The sequence below is a fragment of the Diuraphis noxia genome, unplaced genomic scaffold (assembly GCF_037042655.1).
Source record: "Diuraphis noxia isolate RWA-SAM2 unplaced genomic scaffold, SU_Dnox_SAM2 contig0002, whole genome shotgun sequence".
Taxonomy (NCBI): Eukaryota; Metazoa; Arthropoda; class Insecta; order Hemiptera; family Aphididae; genus Diuraphis; species Diuraphis noxia.
In genome coordinates, this window is record NW_028301712.1 from 67539946 (window position 1) to 67562368 (window position 22423).

A 22423-nucleotide genomic window follows, 5' to 3' on the forward strand; every position below is an offset into this window, starting at 1 on the left:
ATAAAAAAATATGTATATATTATATATATTTTCATTTTTCCCTATGGTGTTATTATAGTGTCTTGAATTGATATTTTAAAACAATAGCCATTGTCTACAATTATATTATGTTCTGGTCGTTCGCTGACCAATTATTAACAAAGTAAAAACAAAAATACGTTTAGGTGTAACCTACCTGTAATAAACGTGTACGAGTACGTACAAAAGGTAAATTTATAACAGATCTCATGTAATATAATAATAGGCATACTATATACATTTAAAAGTGCCATAATTGTTTTTGTTTCGGCACATACCTTTATCAGGTAACTATTATACTTCAAACGTGAACAGTGAACCCATCGTATTATGCCTTCCCATCGTGCGCAGCCATCACTCGTTCGATGCGTCATCGAAACTATAGAGTACAAGCTTTCCCCTGAATGGTCGTTTGGCGACAAAATCAACTACGTGGTTGTTTCGAAACCTTTTAGCATATTATTATTATTACAACTTCGGTACAGAAATGGGATCGTTTTGTACCGTGTACCATAAACAAATAAACAAATACATCTAACACCTATAATATATGCGTATTGACGTTTAAAATTATATATACATAGCATTATAATAATATAATATATAGAAGGTATATATTATCATAAATTAAGCATCAAAGCTATTATACACAATTTCTGTTTGTCACAATATAGGTAGGTATTCGTAAAATATATAATTTATCATACTCTCTGTTTTGAGACGTGTTAAACTATAGCCAATAACGAGTGTATCGATTTTTTTACGTTATATATAAGTGCGTGTGTATATTTTATATTATTTAAGCTATTGTTTATTATATTCGCACTTAAATACTGATGGGCTAAAATAAAATTCACACATGCTGATACTGTTGAGTAAAAAAAAACATTACATTTTTTATCAATTTATACGATATCATAAATTATCGACAAAATTAATGTTATTAAATTTGTTGAGTTCCCGATCGGTCAATAATTAATTGTTCGGATAATGGTACAGTGATAGAATAGGAGCAAGGACATTAGTTGTATATATTCAATATGTAGTATAAAGTTTTAGAGTAAGTATAACACACTGCTACCTAATTTAGAGTAAAAATATTATAATATTGTGACACAAGTTTCAAACAAAAAGAATAAGTGACGAAAATATTCAAAGTCGTAAGTATATTGTAGTCTTTAATTATTTGGTAAGGTGTTAATAGTGGAGGTTCTCATGAGAATCGGTGACAAAGTACATCTGCAAAAATTAATACTCTTACTGTTCTCGTGGGCTCTTCTACACGTGATACCATAGTTATATTCGCTTCCTGGATGGTTGAATTTGTCCTGTTCTTGATGCAGAATTAAATCTCATATTTTAATGCACAAATAGTATTTTCATTTACCACCATAATATGCATTTTTGTGGAATTAGATTACGTTATACTGTTATAGAAATAATAAATCCATAGCTCTCATTTATAGTGTATTATGTGTATGTCTGATGCTTATTGACTCAATATTTATATTGTTAACTCACCGAACATGGAACAAAAGTCCCTTTGGTGGATACGTGTAGGTATTGTATATACCTCACACGACTACAAATTAAACGTCAATGTTAGGTTTCTAATAAACGAGGTTCTAATTTATTAGTAAAGACCAATTTTCTACGCAGTTCAAGCCAATATTGGTTAATTTGATTTCACCTTGAAACACGCTGTACGATGAGACGGTGCAGCATGTATCTACTATCTGTACTACAGTGATTGCTACATAAACATAATAAACACGTCGAACGTTTCGTTTTCTCGTCATTTAAACGTAGGTATAAATTAATTACTTTAATGGCGTTTGGTTGCAATACAGGCGGTAATGAAAACGGAAGAAATGCATGTACATATATAGAATATATACGGTTTTTGTTTTTCATTTTCATTTACTATACAAACATAATTTAATTTTGACATCTAAATACAGAAAATATGAATTTAGGTCAGAAATGGACGAATAATATTCGTGAGGTAATAATTTATATTTGTTTGTCGACTGAAAACCAGCCAATACATTAATGCAATATGTAAAAAGTATATTATATTATATTAAAAATTCCAACTTATCAAGAAATTTATTATAATACTTATAATTTTAATTGGGAAATTGATAATTGTACAAAAAAAAATAAAAAAAATAAGATCAGGAATACAAATAGAGTAAAATAATCTTTCTTTTTCTCAAAAGTATTTATTGAGCTAATTAAATGATGAATTAAATAGCCTTTCTCGCGAAAAATTACTTGTTTTACTTTCCTTTAGTACCTATCTATTTTTATATTTATATATTTAATACTTAAAAAAAAAGTTTTGTATTACACCTACCCTCTACTTAAAATCTAATTATATTATATACGTATTTACATGAAATATGAATGAATATTAATTTTTAATATCTTTGAATATTAGTTAATATTACTCGACAATTACAAAATATTTTGAATGGTATTAAAATTAAAAAACAAAAAAAATTTCTTCAACAATTACTTATACAATGGAACATAGTATAGATTTTTCAGTATCCAAATAAGGAAAGCATTTCTTTATTTCTTTAAAAACTTTAAATATTTAAGCTTATAGAAATGTACGATTTTATACCTCATTAAATATAATAAATTATCTTCTTTGTGGATTCTATTAAAAAAGAATATAATTTAGATTAATATATTATAAGCATGTCGTGAATGTCAATTTTTACTTATATATATCATTATAGCCATTAGGATGGTTCTTATTATTATTCGTTTGTATTTTTAATTTCCCGCTCCCAGATACTTATCTTTCTGACAATGCTGTGGGGGTTGATACAATTTATCATTTGGCACCCCTTGAATAATGTACTAACAGTGCTTATTTTTATGAATGAGATTTGATGTAAGTACCTACATAATATTATTCATCAATACAAAGCTACAACTTATTATACCTACAATTTTTTTCCAAGCCATAACATGAGCCCTAAGATTATTTAATTATTATTATTTTTTTTTTTTTATTGATAATAAGGCTTCAACAACAAGGTCATTAGCCTATGGTAGGTTTAGATTGTTATATACAATTAAGTTATGATTGGGAATTACATGATTATGGGTTAGTTGTTTTTACAGTTTTATATAATATTTACAATACACTTGTTAGTAGTGAAATTTTTTACAGTATTAGATTTTGATGTCGATGTCCTTAAGAGGACGCTACACCCGCATACGTTGTCTCCGTCTTACAAGTGCGTAACATAACAAATTTTATGCTCAGCAGATCACGTTTAGCTCCGTTAGTTTAAAATTTAGAGTAAATTGACCTCTTACAAAAATTAAAGGTAACATTATTATCGAGGGCATGACGTTCTGTTAATAATTCTTAATCCTAAATAATGCGTGTAGGAGCCTTTGGCATTGTATATTTCCACAAGAAATCTTTGAGTAATGTATGTGACTTTGACACTTTGCGCTCGTATCTTATCTGGTACGTAATTTCGAAAAGACGTACTTCACGCCGACGCGAAGTTGTCTGCATAACCGAAGGTGTTCAAGATTTATCATGATATAACAATATCATTATTTCACACTATTACGTCAATATTACATAAAATAATAAACGTGTTCGCCAATTCGCTATCGATGCGACGATGTAAACAAAATATTTCGGTTGTAGATCAATATGCATGGCCAAAATGTCGTAATAAACACAGACGCGAATACAAGAAAAAAACGCATAAATATGAAAATCATATAAATTATAAACATATATTATGTTAAAGAGCATATTTGCAGGTGGTAAATATGTGAACGCTTAGAAAATGACTACGAAGACCAGTTATTATAACAATATACAGACCTCTGTGGATAATAAGCGGTTGTCCACTGGCCGCGACTACAAGTATACCGTAAACAGGATCGCGGTTAAACCGTGGAGACTTAGAAGCTCGCATCACCCATCGGATTTCGTGTCAGAAGAACATTTTCCGTCCATCTGCGAATTCCCGACGAATTGGTAACCGTTTTTGTTTCGCTTTTTGCGAGCGATACAGCGATTGTAATATTATCATCTATACAGTGATATATTATATACAGTGTGACAAAATTCCGACGAGTCTTGAACGAGCTTATACTATATAAGATCCACCAACACATCGCTTTTATGTGGGTTGACGAGACGGGCGTTGTTTTTTTTCCCAAGGATTACGTGTCGGTTGGTACGTCAAGGTAGGATTCACATCAGTCATTTTTATTATTCACAAGTTCGTTGCGCAGGAAAACATCGACAGTTCCATACGCTTTTACGACGTTTATTAATAATTTAAATATAATAATATATTAATGTAAGTATGTTACCTTTGTATTAGGTATATATGTAATTTGTTCCGAATACTTGCCCGCTAACTCCGCGTGGGTTTGAAAAATCCTTGTAAAATCTCGACAAAACTGTTGTGCAACATAATATAATTACTATACCTATAAGTAAATCGTTGCGGTGCATTATCATCTCTTCGTATATTGTGCATGTTTAATATTGTACAACATAATAAAATCAATTGTTAACATAACAATGGAATACTATATCGATTTGCCTGCACGTTAGTTTATTTCATTATTGTTACAGTATAATTGGATTGGATTCGGCGAATTCAGTGGTATGAAAGCATGGAACACAAATTTGTTCAAATCTACAGCATGCTATAGACTTTAAGTAATATGTGATTTGATTCCGTGATCGAGATATTAAGTATATGAGAAGTATGAAATAGAGAGTTCTCCTGGCAATCCTTACGATCCTAACGATCCTTACAATCTCTACAATCCTTACAATCTTTACGATCATTACATTCTTTACGATCCTTACAATCTTTACGATCCTTACAATCTTATCACATCCACCGCCACCCGATCATACACGTACGCGATGTATACTTTCCCTCTCCCTGACCTCCCCGCCCGCCTCTCGATCACACACGTCCGTGATACTCCTCTCCCTCACCACTTGAACCCGCCACCCGATCACACAAGTATGCGATGTATATTCACCTCCCTCCCTGACCTTCCCGCCCGATCATTACAGGACCGATACATATACATATATTATTATATTTACCTCCACCACACCCACCACCGTTCAACATATATTTGATTTACTTATATTTTTATCATTTCAATTACACACGTCTTATCTTATAGTTTCTTAGATATTATTATACTTACAAACAACAATTTAGTGAATAACATATTAATAACTGATATAGATAATAAAATCTGTACCTTTCCACGAAAATAATACTATTATACCTAAAAAAAATACTACCGTTTAATAAACGATTAAAAATACCTATTAGTGAATAACACATTAATAAACAATCCATACTATAAAATGTCTTAATCATTTACACGTTAGACTCTCAGATAGCTCAATATTGTATCTCCCATCCATTAATGGACCCATGCCCAGACACTTGGCTCTGCAAGAGCCGACATTCATTCAGTTTGTTCTCAGTCTTACACACTTGTATAATATTCTCCTCTACGTTTCGACCAGTCTTATAAATTGTTCTGAGCTTATAGTTTTTTCAAGTCTTATAGTATTGTTTAGTGTTTATTATTTTTCCAAGTCTTTTTAAGTGTTTTTATTATTTTTATTATCATTATTTTATTATTTTTAAAAACTTTTCTAAAAACATGGCTGGTTCAATCGCCGACAACGCTAGAATATACAAGAAGACCTTCACTTATGTACCACCTCCGGACGAGCTCATCGAATCCACTAACTACACACTTGACTTTGTGAGCCACAAATTTGTGCACGTCGGTATTGGCCCGGTTGAAAAATGTCAAGTGGTTATTCATTTGTTAACTTCTTCTTGTCACGTTAAAATAGCACCGAATTTTCTCAGACGTATATTTTCACTTATGAGAAACGTACTATATTTTATACTAGACATTCCAAAATCATATAAACGTACGATATTTCTGGAAACCGATTCTTATAAAATATCAACTATGGTTTATAGCGTTTCAAACGTTCTAGTAATCGAATCTAAAGATGTTGACAGATGTGTAGAGTATTATTAAATTGTTAAGATTTAATAAGACTTCAGGAATTAGAGTGGTGTAGGTATTACTGAGAATATTAAAGAAAAAGAAGTAAACATAAAACCAAAAATAATAAGAAAAATGAACGAATATTACAGGCGGGGAGGTCAGGAGGAGGGAAAATATACATCGCGTGCGTGTATGATCGGGTGGTGGTGGATGTGATAAGATTGTAAGGATTGTAATTAATAAATTTACAAATATGCTAATTATTTTCATTCATAAAAAATTGAATAATTTTAAAAATTATTTATTTGATTTTCCAATTATTGGTGTAAACACTTCAATAATGTACTGCCTTGAACCATTAGCATGCACTCGACACCGCCCAATAAATTGGTATAATTTGTCCTCCATCAAGTTTACACACACGTAGTACCTACAATCATCCGTTTCAATCGAATGCTTTCGGATAAATTCGGGCATCTGCTGTTTCCTGTAGTCGAATGCCAGAATACTTATTCGTGACTATACAGTATATACATTTTTCCAAGGACGGATTTCGAACCGCAGTAACCGCGCATTGTATGTTTGCACTCATTGAACTTTTGACTTTCACGAACAATAACAACTGAAGCAACAAAAGGACATACAGTAATAGCTAATTATACATATATTATATATATATATATAACTGCTTTGATAGCATCGTTGTCCACAGAAATACGTTTGTTTTCTACGAAATTCCGTCGCTGGGTTCCATATCTGCCCTCGAGCTGTCCCCGCGCGCTTTGTGACTGACATCGCTTTTTAATCGCAGAACCGTCCCACGGAGGTCCTTTTTGCGGTCTGATCGTTTAGCTATATTTACTTGCTATTTCTCGCATTAGGATTAATTTGTGGTGGCGTCAATATTGGCGAGTTATCTAGGCTCACGCTTTATTGCAGGTCTTGTAACCGATTGATATTATTTCGGTTTTGGTTTCGATTTTGTATACTGGTTCTAAAAATTTTCGATTTCAATTTCAATTTTCAATATCAGTATTAGAAAATTTCCATAACTCATTGGCGTATTAAAATTAAAGATCAGATGTATATGAATCATGAATAATTTTGAATACTTAAGTGCATTAATCGGTCACCATGTGACCATATTATTATGATGACATATAGTATGAGATGGCTAGTATTGCATATTAAATACACACATTTTAGGGATTAAAGACTACACTTATGATATAATAAGACTCAAGTTTTAAATTATAGTTGATCGCTCATGTAGGTGCCTACTCGAAGTTTCATAATTAGTTAGATTATTATTTATATCATATCTATAAAGTAAAAATACTGCAGTGATGTAAAAATACCGGATTCTATTTTAAAATGTATTAAAAATTAATACATTTTTTTTAAATCGATTTTCGACTGTATTTTTCCAAAATTTAGTTTAATTTTAAAAATACCATATTATATTATATGCTATATAGAATACAATTTAGTTTATATAAAATGTAGAAGTCTGAATTCAAACAATGTAGGTACTTATTTTTATATAGTTTTCTTGATTTTTCAGATCAGTCGTCACGAAACGCCATGCCACGTAACGTCAATGACATAATTATGTTCTTTCAATTTTTTTTTAAAGTGCTGCCCCCCCTGCGTAATAACTAGATCCAATTTTCTGAAAGAAACAACACTCGAAGTTTAAAGTTCATAGCTATTTTTTTTTATAACTTTGTCTTCAGATAAAAAATAACCACACACCATTGCAAAAGCAATCATTTCATCGCTCTTCCAGAATTTAAAGTTGAAAATATAATAATATTAAGAATTATTCTAAAAAATGTGGTCAAGATTTCACACAATATAATATATGAGTAAAAATATATTTTTCAAATCACATGCACCTGTTTTAAATTATTATAAATAATTTTACATTAATAATCGAACATGGATATAATATTAGACAAATACTTATTTAATTACAATGTACCAACCATGCCAAACAATCTAACATAATCTACATTCTATATACTACATAGTACATAGGTACAAAAAATATAAAAAAAAAAAAAAATGGTTAAATTTAGACTACTATACAACAGGAACAAATCAATATGGATATATTTTAACAAATTAATAGCAGTAGTCCGTTACTGACTAACTGTATGATTAAACGTTTTAATAATTATTAATGATTTTAATATCATAATTATGAAACAGATCACATTTATAATTGTATAAAAAAATCTACATTTTTATTCATATGCCTAATAGATAGGTAACCAATGGTAACCATATTATATTATCAAACTTGTATTAATTATTATCAATGAATATTCGTTTTTGATTCAGAGCACTAGAGCAGACCGAGAATGTATTGATGTTTATTGAAGTGTGTTTTTTTTATTTATTTTTGTCTGTAAATACTATTTTTTCTTAGTAAATTTTTTTTTCAAACATCTACATCAAGAGAAGTAAATTAAATATCGTGGTATATTTGGAAGGTTAAAATTGAAAATTCTCGGTAATTTTTAAAAATATATGGGCATTTGTTAACATTTAATATTATTACTGAAATAATTGTTTGGTAACCTTGTTTACCGGCCGACTTCGTCCAGTCCATTTTTCATATCGCATACATAGGTTGATACAGAAAAGATGAACCTACCTTTGACTGGATGGTCATAATGGCTGACAAACCCCAAAAACGAATAAGAGGATATATTAATTTATTAATGAGCGTTTAGGTTCCCTCACCTTTATTTCCCTTCTTTTTGTATTGTACAGTACAACAATTTGTACTTAAATTTACTGTTTTTTACAAATCCTAGTTATTAATATTAATAAAAATGATATTATGTACCCGCTTAATTCATGTATAATACACACGCGGTTATTTGATAGGTAATATTTTATATTTAATTATATAATTATTATAATATATAATCGCTATTCTGCGATGTTAATGTATCACCAGTGCATGTTTGAATCACTTTCAGAACAACTAAAGTAATTAGTAATTATCTTTAATTAGACCAGTACTTGTTCGTATAATTCATACGAGTAGCTTACAGCAGAAATCAAACGGTTAATTATATGATGCAGTAAAACGATACATTAATACCATTATGACATAATAATAATGTCCCGGAGATCAGAAGACCGTTTTAATCATCTATAGATCAAAGTACCTACATAGTATTATAATCTCTAGTATATAATACCATACTATAAAGTGGACGAAATATGGCATTCATTGCGATTGAAATAAGAATGCTATGCACCTTTTACCAACTTCAGTTTACTTTTATATTCCGTATGCATAACGTACACGTACTAGCTGCTGATGCATGGCTACTTCCGTAACCGTAGGGCTTAAAAGTTAGAACTGTTCGAAGTATTTACATTTACTAGTCTTATAACCTCGAGTATAACTCAAAACGTCGAAAAGCTTAGTATGTTACCTGCATTATAACTTACAAGTATAAGTACTGGCGTATGTGGTCGTGGTTAATTTTATAGAAAAATTGAATAGCCATTGCACATTATAATAATACAATATTAATTATCAACACGAATTTATTGTCAGTAATTTGTCACTAAATTTATATAGGTACACCCGCACATGTCTCATGGATAAAATAACTTTTGTACTAATCACTAGGTATTTAATCTTTCTTTTTTTAATAGCTATTTATCGGAATCATAATATTTTTAAATAACGAATTTGTAAATCAAATGTTTAGACAAATATTGATGGTAAAAACGTTTTTTAAGTCAAGTATAGTTTGTTTCTACATTTTTTAAAAATATTTAAATTCTTTAGGAGTAAATCAATTTAAAATTTAATTACTTTTTTCAAATCAATATTTTTAGCATAACCTGACATAATTCTACATAAGTATATATTTTATTAAGTTATATTTTCCTTATAATATTCATAATTTTTGTTCGTTTAACTATAATACCTATCATTTTCTTCTTCTTATATTTCGGTTACATCTGTTATATAATATAAACTATACAATCATTTTGGTAAAAACTGCATATTATAATTTATTTACATATATTTTGTTCATATTTCTTATGTATATTATAAGATATTTACTTTAGAAGTTACTCGGATTAACTATTGAAATTTGTTCGTATATATAAATAAATACATGGCTTTATTTTGCTCTAATCCGTCATAACTTATAAAGTCAAATTAAAATTCTAAAACAAAAATTAGTTAGGTTATATTTAGAAGATTTTCTGAGTGATTTATTATATTCCTAATTTGAATTTTTATATGACTCGCGCAAAGACTAAAATAAGTTGCCTTTCATATATATGTACCTCCACAGTAAATTGTCTCACAAATAATATGCACACACGTGCAATACAACTACACACTACACAATATGTTGTATACCTACGCATCGTCGCTATTCAAATTTCAAGTTATTGCATTCCTAATTTTATCGTTTCATCGTTTTTAAATATATTCCATAGGTTTCAATCAATTTTGAACATTTTACGACGAAATATCTCTCCTGTGTACAGGAATTTTGTGTGCTATACTATGTGTATAATATTAACGAATACCTACCATATTACCATATGCCCTGCAATGCCATGCTAGAATCCCATAGCAATTATATTTGGCGCCCTTTTTCTACATTCATCATATAGACAAAAATCGCTTGTAGTTCTTTATTGCTCCTAAAATTTGTGAATTGATGAGAGTGCTTTTATTCCCCCCCCCCCCTTAGACGACCATGAGTATTCCGCGTTTTACGGGATATAAAATATATTACTGAGGTCTGAGGATTGGTGTGGCCTGTGGGAACTCTCGGATGGGCCACCACCCGGATTTTTAGTGACGAATCCTGGTCACACATACAAGTGTTCCAAACCAACAGTATACCCTCCCCTACAGTTAAAATCTACTAAAAATGACCACTAAATGGCCTATGTTACCACGGGTAATCAATACAAATTAATATATATATATATAATATTAAGCACACATTATTATATTCTTCGATTGCTCATACTTATAATATAACAGCATTAATATGACATACTAAAATAGTCGGTGCCGCGCGCGTAGATTGTAATACGCGCTGTATTAGTAGCAGTGATCGTTCGCATGAGCTCCTAGTCCGGGTCCACGGGAACGTGACGCAACACGTCCGTCGCCGCACGTGCACACAGGCAAACGACGACGCGGTAGATCAATATTTGGATCTCATCACCTCGTGGGGGGGGGGGGGGCGCGGATCTATCTTTAACGCCGTATAGGTACACGAACATCGACTATTACGAGTCGGCCAGATCAGTGTATGCTCACCCGCGTCGGCGGTCCACATGAGGCCCTGATGTTGAGGGAATTGAAACGAACCCGGTGCGTCGGAATACGCGTCGAAAACTCACCACAATGCGCGATTAACACAACACTGTTCGCACTTATATTAATCCAAAATATTACATATTATTACGTACATGTTATAATAACCGTTGCCGCGTTAGTATAGTCAGTCTGACGACGCCACTAACCGCTATTACCGCTAATGTGCGACCAAGTTGATAACAATTATGTTAAATGTACGTATAATGTCGGGTTCGTTGTGTAATGCGTTTAATGATCGCGGACTTTCGTGCTGCGCCTTTTTTCATGTTCATACCAAATGACCAAAATGCAATAAAAATGTAGTGTAGACCCGCACATGCGCAACCCAGTGCCATTACTAAGGAGAAGGTAATAATTATTTAGGAGGTTGCCGTCTATTGCAGATGGTTCATAAAAACGAGTGACCGATTTGTAACCAAAAGTGATTGGTTAGGTAAAACGAATTTATTTATTTTTTCTTCGCCGGATTTGAGTTTTGGGGGAAAATGGGAAGTAGTCACGGAATACAAGTAACGAATTTCCAGAGTATAATAATAAGCTCTTTAAGTTTAGACGGAAACCGTCTCGGAGTAAAAACGACGGCCCGCGGGATCCGATTAGTGTAATTGTGGCGCCAGCTGCTTGCCGGCACGCGCGATCAGTGCATGGGATCCTGATACGGTGCAGGCGATCTATGTCATAACTCCGTGGGGCAAGTTGAAACATGCACCGAAAAAACGGCAGATCATCGATCGAGATGACATTAAAATTGTTATTGTGCGTATCGTCGATACATAAGTAATAGATAATTTATTATGATAAATAATGTATTTATAAATACATGGGCGGTAGTCTAGGCGATGGCGTATGTGACGTGCATGTTTGGCGGCCGCGAGGGTCGGGCGCAACACGTGTGCGGTATAGAATGTTACGCGACGTTCGTTTGAAAACAAATTTCTATCCTTATTTTTTTATTTCTCCTTATTAATAATTATTCGACTCGCCGCCGACTGTTCACGGCGGAAATCGTTCTCCACGTCGGCGACGGTGGCGGCGGCAGACGGCGCTCTATCGATTGGGCGTGTCCGCCGCCGCCGCCGAATACCTCTTGCAACGCAGCCTTCTGCTAAAGTTTCGTCGAACACGCGACGAGTAGAGTTCGCGGAACCCGAAGAAAAAAATGTTGTGCCGATGGATCGTTGATGATAAAAACCGAGATAGGACACTATAATACCAATAATAAATTGAGGCCACTTTGAATTTTCGAGGTCATAAATTGATAACTGAAAACAAATTGAGGCAATTTACAAATTTTCGTACAATATACGATTATGAATCGCCGCCCATAAAAGTTTTGTCCCATACGTGTTTTATTATTGTCGAAGGTTTTGGATTTTCAGCATCGAATCTCTTTCCCCGGAGAGCCAAATCATCGGCCCATTAGTGAGTTAAATGTTGATGACGCGTTAGGGACACGTAAAAATAATATTATCTCTTGCACATTGGCAAAAGGTAAATTTACGATAGCCATTTATTATTATTATTTATTTATTGAGCAGCACTCCAAGGTATATGTCTTCGAACGAGCATAATACACAATAGGTATAAAGAAAACCCAAGTTCGGAAAATACGAAAAATTGGGAAAAGAGTTTTTTGAAGTTTAGAAATCAAAAGAATAGACCATGTTTTTTATGGGGATTTTGTACGCAGCATTTCTTTTTATTGTAAACCATTTTTATTTTTTTTTACTGCGTCGCCCAGTATCGCATATACATGAATAGTCGGCGTATTTATATATGATCTTATAGTCACACTGTACGTGTCTTGAATAGCGTTAAGACGACTGCTGCAGCTATATAGTGTCCCGTTGGCCGTTACCACCAACTTTTATCGCTTTCGTTATTTAATCTTAAAGAAAATTGAAAATGATATTTAATAATATATATCACCGTTGTGGCGTTGTTTATTAATAAATATCGTAAAATAGGACATAATAATATTATATAGTCTGTACTCTATAAGCTTTAAGTCACTATAGAGATTACTTAGTTTATTCCACATTTATTTAAGTTGTTTTTTTTTTTTATGTTGAGAAAAATACCAATGAAGTTAGACGTTTTCAAAAATATTGTCATATAGCTGTTGTTGTTAAAATTGTTATTAACTCTACAAACATCTTCTTATCGTTATGACGACACATATATTAACACTCTCGTGTTTGCGTGTATTTCAAGGGTCGCGCCTACCCAGTCACGTAATATTGATAACATACGACATAACACTGTCACGGTAGTGACATCCGTTAACCATACGTCGTTCTGTTTTATAAATCGTTTTAAAAATAATACTTTATTGACTTTTAAAATATTTTATCATAATATAATAACTATCTTTGAATACTTTAAGTCTTTAAACAGTTTAAACCTTACCATCGTCCATCAGATAAAATATTTGTTTTCATACTTCATCTAACACTCGTCGTTGGGCCATCTTTACGATTCATATTGTAATATATTAATAATAATGAATGTTATAAAACAATATTAAATACATACAAATTATAAGCAAACAAACATTAACTAGAAAACGAATAGAAAAATAACAATAATTGTTTATCAGATCTATGGTATTAATATTTATACCACGTTTAACAAATATAAAAAATAAAAATACCATGAAACCGAAACCAAATGTTTATTGATGTTTCTTGTTCATAATATGTTATACTGAATAGCTGTGCTAAATATAATATTATCGTTCATCGCCAACCGACTATTTTAGATATAACATACAAAAATAACTAATAAGTGATGTATTAATTTTAGATATAATGATGTTTATTTCTTTTTCTTTTTTTTTTTTATTCTGTAAACACTTTTTCTCCCTATAAACTTGCTCAAAAGTATCAAAAGTAGTATCTTTTCTGAAAGGTAATGTTCTTGAGCTGATACTTTAGGGAGATAATTTTTTTTTATAAGCATTTAAAATTCAAATTTTGACTAAATACGTAAAAATGACGGCGATGATCAAATTACCTTAGATAGAAATTCATAAAAGTTTTCTTTTCAAATCTAAGATTTGAAAATTTAATACAAGGCTCCTAAAATATTATTACAATAACAGTTGAAAAATAAAAGAAATACATGGTCACAAATTTTTTTTACAAGCAGTCAAAGTTTGAATTTTGACAACATACGTAAAAATCACGAAAATTCGCAAATTATTTTATGCTAGAAGTTCATAAAAATTTTTCTTTTTAAATCCGAGATTTGATGACATGCGATGACATCCACGACTTCCCACTTTTTTTTTAACGATTCGTTTTTTATCTGTGTATGTAGATATTCAATTTATAGTAGACAAATTTTTCGATTATAACTTCAAACTATTTTTTGGCAAGAAAGTGGATTTACAATTAATCCTGGTTCATTTGACACCTACATATGTAGGTATAATAGGCTATAATACTACTGTAGTAGTACTAAGTACTAAGTACTTACCTACAGTAATACTACTGTAACAGTTCAACTAAAATGGTTACCTGTAGATTTCTCCCTTTTTGTACTTGGAAAGCAATCTTTAAGTGCATTCAGAAAAAAAGAATTTCTGTATTTAAATACATACCGTATACTTATAGTAGCTATACATAAGGTTAGGATCTAAGTATCTAACACAAACATGTATAGAAATATGAGTATTTAATAAATGTCCGTGGTTGTCATACAAAAATCGCTTTATACATTTATATATTTTTTAAAATAATGGTAAACATAATCACGACATAGGTAAAATACATTTGTTTTTAATACAGTTTTTTCATAATTAAATTCAATATTAGGTATATGATCATTGATCATCAAACACGAAAATTATTTATTTATATAAACCCATTTTGATCACTGTTATATTGTATACATATTTTAAAATATTTATTTGTCCCAAATAAAAAATTAGGTTTTCAAGCAAATATTGTTTTATCCATAAAAGGCATAAATGATAAACAATTATAAAATTTCGTTTGTCACACAACTCTTACTTGATTTTTAAATATGTTCAACCACTACTAAAGTCTGAAAGCAATTTTTCTGAATTTAATCTAATCATAATATTTTGTAATATACTTTTCAACCTATGTAATATATTCTATGACTTTTCAACGTATATGATTAATTTTCTAAGAACATTCTTTTCCTATAATACATATAAAGTAAAACGTTTTTACCTATAGTATATAGGATCACAAAAATTTATGTTTGAATAACACGATGCATTTTCGCGGTAAATCTTTATTGTTTTTCATTTTATTATAATATATTCATCCTCCTTTTAAAACAATATTAAACCGTGTTTTTAATTTTATACTCAGAAATAAAATATTTTTCTGAAAATGTTGATTTATTAATATTATACACGCTCAATCAATAGTTTATTATTCAAAGTTTTGATGAGCGGAGTAGTGGAGCGACCATTTGCTATATAGTATATACTATAGCCCCAAACTTCTTATGCTTATAAATAAATGATAAGCTATTGATTCAAGTTTGATATGTGCAGCAGTATCTATACATCAAATAATGTTCAATAAAATATTGTTTCAAATTAACGAAAATTAAAAAATAATGAATTTTCATGGCCTGTATGGTAAAAAAGTAAATAATTTTTGTTTCTTGAAAAAATTCAGAAATTAAAATAATTATTATTTATTATCTATGAATATGTAATATAAATTCTTGAATATGTAAATCCATGAAGAAAAGCCAAGTTAAAAAAAAGTACATAAATGTTCAACTGAAAATTTTGGTCTCAAACATAGCACTGCAGTGCTGCATGTAGTGCATGCATTCTATTGTATAAACAACAATTAATGTCCAAACGTTACCAATATAGTAGTAGTAACAACTTTAATTTGTTGCTTCATTTGGAGAGTAAAATAATTTGTTTTTTTATAGTATACAATATACATGTACTATATAATATAATACTAATCTATACATTTTTAAAAGTATGCATTACAAGACTGGTGCTGGATTGTGTGTATTGATCATTGGATCATTGGTACCTAATATAGTAACATGCTACACAATACACATAGTTAGGTTTAATTTTTTTAGTTAGACACAGTTTTATATTAAATATTTAAGTTATTAAAATTTGAAAATCTTTAACTGCTTACATATTTTACTCTACCATTTTTAGTGTTTCAAGTATGAAAACATTGTCGTTACAATACTATAGGATGTCATAGTCTTTTTTTCTATATCGTATTAAGAATAAAGGCTTTGACAGCTAGATCATTAGCCTATCATAGTAATAAGTAGTTCGATTAATCATTAATTTTATTAACATCGATGATGCATATTTACGACTTCATATTAAATATTCAAGTACAAAAAAACTTATGAACGGTCTTGAAATAATAATAGATGGTGGAAAAATCAAATCTAAATACTATGGTCTATCTTATTAGTTATTTCACTTTTAAAATTATATTTTTTAGTTCACGACTTGGAATACCAATTCGCATATCTCAATCAATTTGAAACCATTTTATTATTATATCATTATTGAATTCAAAACATTCAAATATAATATTATTGTGGACATTTATTAAATATAGAATAATAAGGAATGTAATTTGTTATTAAATTATTGTTATAAAAATTAAAAACAACTTTCTTCTACGTGGTGTACCGTGTACGCCACTCAGCGAAGTGGCTTAAATTAAGTCCACTACTATACTTCAGCGTTGATAATAAACTACCGAATCTTTAAATAACCTGCTACCATATGAATAATATACGACCTAAACTTTCTATTCTCTCGTATTATCATAGATAAGTACAACGCGGTGTATGGGTACTTTTGAATAATAATACATAATATGTATTTGTATAGTGAATTATATATACGTTATACACTTATACACCACGCCGAATAAAATATAAACAATGCCGAATAAGAATTTGAAAATGTTATTATTAGTGGAGTGTTTATAAACCTGCAGCGGTACTTTTATAGTGGAAAATTAACAATATATAGTGGAAAAACGATAAAAGTAATTTGGCGAGTGTATAATGGGCCTTGGCCCGCCACTAATGATTGCTTTGGGTTTTTCATTCCACTCTCCACTGATAAAAATCCTCAACTGTATGCTTTTGTAAGCATTCCTATTTAATTATTTCAAACTCTTTTAATTCTCAAGTAGCAACAGTTTTTAAACATTAGGTTATTCGGTATACCACTTTATTCCTACAATTCTACATGCATAAATATGTTTTATTATCCTATGAATAATAATGTGTGATTCCTTGTCGGTAGGTACCCGTAATAATTAGCATGTACAATATATAAAATATTTTGTGATCATACTTTACGATAATTGTTTATAGTAATTTATATTGTTCTGCAGCAATCAAAGTTAAAAAGTCTAAACGATCCAAACGATCTACATTTCAGGATGTATTTTAATATTCAAAAATCTGAACGATTCCTATTTCTGTCTAACTTTACGTTTTATTTGTGTGACGTAATGCTGCGACAGAGGTCAGCTGCACTAAACAATATTAAACGGATGGCGGTCAGTTTAATTCCATTAAATAAATACTTTTTATTTCAACTAGAGATTAGAAAACATTTCTCGAACATTTCTTTTCGAGCTATATAATTATGAAATATTTTTAAGTTATTATTTTGAAGTTAATAAATTGATTCTTAAAATATTTACGAAACTTTTATGTTATGTAACTTCAAATATAGTATAATAATATAATTTTGAGCCACGAACGTAATTACTGTAGTGTACATTGTAATGTCACACATATATTTAATTAAAACTAATAACTGTTAAGCTATGATATAAATATGTTTACATATTAATATGTCACAATGTTGGTTTTACAATGAGGTGTGTTTTATTTTTATTTTTTCTAAAGTCACGTTTTAAACTGAGCATTTCATTCTATCTTTAAAACATAATATGATTTCTGAAGGGAAATTCGATCTAGTTAGATCTTCAGCTAGTCTTGGCGAAATTAAAAGTATAAAACTGTCAGAAATTGTCTTAATAATTTTTAAAAAAAACTAATAAAAAAAGAATATTTTCGCAACACCAGCTTTTAATTTTTTTTTTTTTAGTAATATTCAGAAAAAAAATAAACAACCACTTGAAATTTTCAACAAACATTTAAATAACCATTTTCTAAACATGATTTCATATTTTTAAAATATTATTCTTTGTTTAAACTAGGTATATATAAATATTATTTTAAACTTATTTTTTTGGTGTGTTATATTTCTTACTCTATATTATTTTATAATAACATTCTTTGTATATAAAATATATATATATATATTATATACATATTTTATTTGACAGTCAAAAAGTTTGAAATGTAATAATAAAGTTGTTTCTTATAAGTTATTTTTATAGAATTTAATAATAATAAAAAAACACATATAGGTATAACACTTTTTATAATTATTTGAAGTTCAAATTTTCAAGTAATTGGGTATTTACAAAACAATAAGGATTTTTTCTACATCTGTTTAATTTATTTAATTTTGATATTTGAAAACAATAGAATAAATATGAAGTAGAATAAACTTTCATCCATACCGAATGTGGTTATTTTCTATGTCTACATAACGTAATTACATTATAAAATTCAATAGTAATAAGTTATTACTATTAACACAAATGCAATAAATTATAATTTTTCCGTTAGTATTAATTACAATATTTAAATAAATACAAGTAAACATTGGGTACTCATAATAATACTATTATACACTTACAATAAACTTACGAAACTGTGTCAGCCAATGGCCTCCGCTGCCTCCGCTTATTTTTAATAAAAAAAAAAACTTACGAAAATATGGTATTGTTGAGCATTATATTCCAAAATGGCAAATACCTACGTTATAAAATAACTCAGTGCACGAGACAACGTGCAATGGCACTTTATTAATTTTTATTCTACCATCAAATTCGATAATTTGAAAAAACGATTCTATCGAGGAATACTTTGTTTCTCCGAAATTATTCGTTCAAAATTTGTTCTATATTTCTTATTGGACTAATTTTATTATTATGAGCTCCAATGTTCAATGCCCAACCTATATTATAACGATGTACTGTACTGTATTATATTATTATACATATTATTTATAACATAAAAATAAAACATGTTTATAGCGTTATTACGTAAACGATAACTATTTTTATTTTTAAAACTATGAAATATAATGCATAAATTGAAAATAAAAACAAATTATTGTTATACTGCCTTTCTTCAATACTGGAGCGTTTTTTGATAATAGAAACCTTATACTCGAGGTCTGTAAAATGTTAATCAATGAAGTCTGTGTACGCACTGCATAATAGACATTCAAATTAGTATTGTGTACATTTAAATCTATAATAATATACGAATTCGTTTAAACGTAATTTGTCCGATGGTTTTAGAGTTTTCCCTCGCTTTGTTTTTTTTATATATATATACGTAATTAGCAGTTCCAAATATAAAAATACATATTAAATTGAATGGCTCCATAAAAGTTTTACTGTGGTTGCCGTTCCCTCGTCGGTTTTATACTTTAACGTAAAATATCTCGAGAGTACGTGTATATATAATATATAAATTATAATGTTTATTACTTTATTATATTTCTATACTAATTATTCAATAATCGCACTAACGCATTTTGTAATCGTCGCGTTCTATTTTTTTATTTCACTTTAAAAATATTTAAAATACCAATCTCGTATGGGATATTCGTTGTGAACGAAAAAATTGTAAAATTATTATCAATGCGTATCGATTAGTTCATGTCGAACTATCAATTCGACAGTTCGACTGTAAATAATATAATGCATGTGGGTCGTAAGATTATAATTATTTCAAATATTTGGTGAAGGATACAGTGCGTGGATGTCGCTGGGGTATTTACACGATAATCAAAACGGATTATTTACAAATGATAATATATTGTATATATACGCAAAATATAACAGTTTTAATCCTCGAGTTTAGTATAGGAACACGTAATTCATATTAAAATCAAATACTACCATGCAAAACTCAGCGCTGTACAAACCACTAGCGATTATAATAAATAATAATATATATCGTAGGTTATGTATCGTGTATTGAGCTCACGAAACTGCGTGTACATAATATACAAATACAAACTCACACACACACACACACACACACACACACACACATATAGTATGTATTGCGTATGTACTTATAATCCATACTGTATACACTGTTAAAATAATTCCAATGTCGAATTTCAGATAAAAGTGATAAAACGTATTTCCATTTTCGTGCAGAATTACTACTGCACAATAACCTGGTTAATATAATAATATTTTGTTCACACGATTTTCCGTTTGCAGTTACATATTATTATATTAGCTGCAGCATGCATTGTATTTAAGTATTTCGAGGAATACCCTCTTATGTAAACACGTCATCGTCATATGCAAAAATATCATACAGCGGTTTCAAAGTTGATCCCGTGTACATGTACCAATGATTTAAACTATAATTTCATAAGATATAAATTTATAGTATGTTTTTTATAAATAATAAGAATAAACACGTTGAACTTTTTTAACATCGACGAGTGTAATATGATTGCATATTGGTACAGTACAATTCGCGTTCAGCTCTCAATAATGGTTCGTTTCAATAAGTATATTTAAAAATTCAACATTTTTTATTCTATGCTAGCATTGTTACCCACATTAAATTTATTCCAAATACATCACAATTTATGTGACTTTATATAAGTACCTATATTAAGACGAACACTACAGTGGCGTGTTAAAAAGAATTTTTTTAATAACAGATTGCAATATCTTGATTAAAACAAGTGCACATGCCGTGCGCAGGAAACGGAGTAACTCGGTGGCCGCTGTTTAATTTTATAATATATTTGACGTGAAAAAAACTCACAGTATATATATATATATATATATATATGAAATTTAGTATTGTCTTAGAATGTTTCAGTTAAATTGTAATTAATTACAATTTATATAGATGAGGTTTCTCTGCAACTCTACATTTGTTTATAAATTATAAGCGTTTAGAACTTCTGGAGAAATAAGAATTATATCCGCGTATAATACTCAACTAACAAGGAGACAACATCGGACATAGATTGCTGAATAACCTTTTTAGTTTTCAATTGTTCATTATTATAATACATATAAATTTGCAACGTTTTTTATTGTTTTATTTGACCGATCATAACCGTTGAGTTTACTAGTGTATCAGTACTATAAATAACTGCAATTTAAACTTTTAAAGCGCTATTATAACATGCACGTATAATATCATATAACTTAGTACTTACTTCACTCGGGATTTACTCGTTAAAAATTTTAATACTCAAATTTAAGAAAACGACTTAAAAATAAACTGCATACTTTCTCTTGTAAGTAGATTTCCCGTATATCAAAATTACTTATGTTATATATATGCAGTATAATAACTAGATAATCATTTTTAATTTTTAGTTAGTAATTATTATAGAGGATTATAATACAACATATAAATTGCATATTAAGTAAACATTTTCCAATTTTTCAATCTAAACTTTAAAACTCGAGAGGTATAATTTATAATTTAGTAGCAAACTCTTTCTTCGGTTTTTTTGTGGGGGGGGGGAGTCAATTACAAAATTCTGTAAACATAGATTTATTTCTTAACGTCAATCAATTTTCGAGAGAGGAGCTGTCCAGAACCCCCTGAATACGAATCTGCTCATCGTAGAGGTAGCTAAATTATGTAATTTTGAAGTTACATTATGTTATATTATAATACCTACGTGTTAATCATTAACTAATTGCATTCCAAATGTCTAATATGTATAGGTACTATAGTGGTCAGTAAGTCTACATAAATGAATAGTACTACCTAAACCAAATTCAAGTAATACCAATGTCCTATATATGATCA

The 22423-nt window shown here is 29.7% G+C and overlaps 1 protein-coding gene across 3 annotated transcripts in view; it reads left to right on the forward strand.

The window, feature by feature from the left end:
* Positions 1 to 22423, forward strand: part of LOC107162522 (melatonin receptor type 1A-like) — a 124998-nt gene that overhangs the window by 48140 nt on the left and 54435 nt on the right. Inside the window, exon 1 of one of the 3 annotated variants that reach the window (XM_089219201.1) lies at positions 11800 to 11818. The exons of 1 other annotated variant lie outside the window; for it this stretch is intronic. The gene's annotated coding sequence lies outside the window, so the exon portion shown is untranslated. Of the gene's footprint in view, positions 1 to 11799; positions 11819 to 12145; positions 12227 to 22423 lie in introns of those variants that run through there. One more of the 3 variants, XM_089219200.1, reaches the window with a different exon arrangement.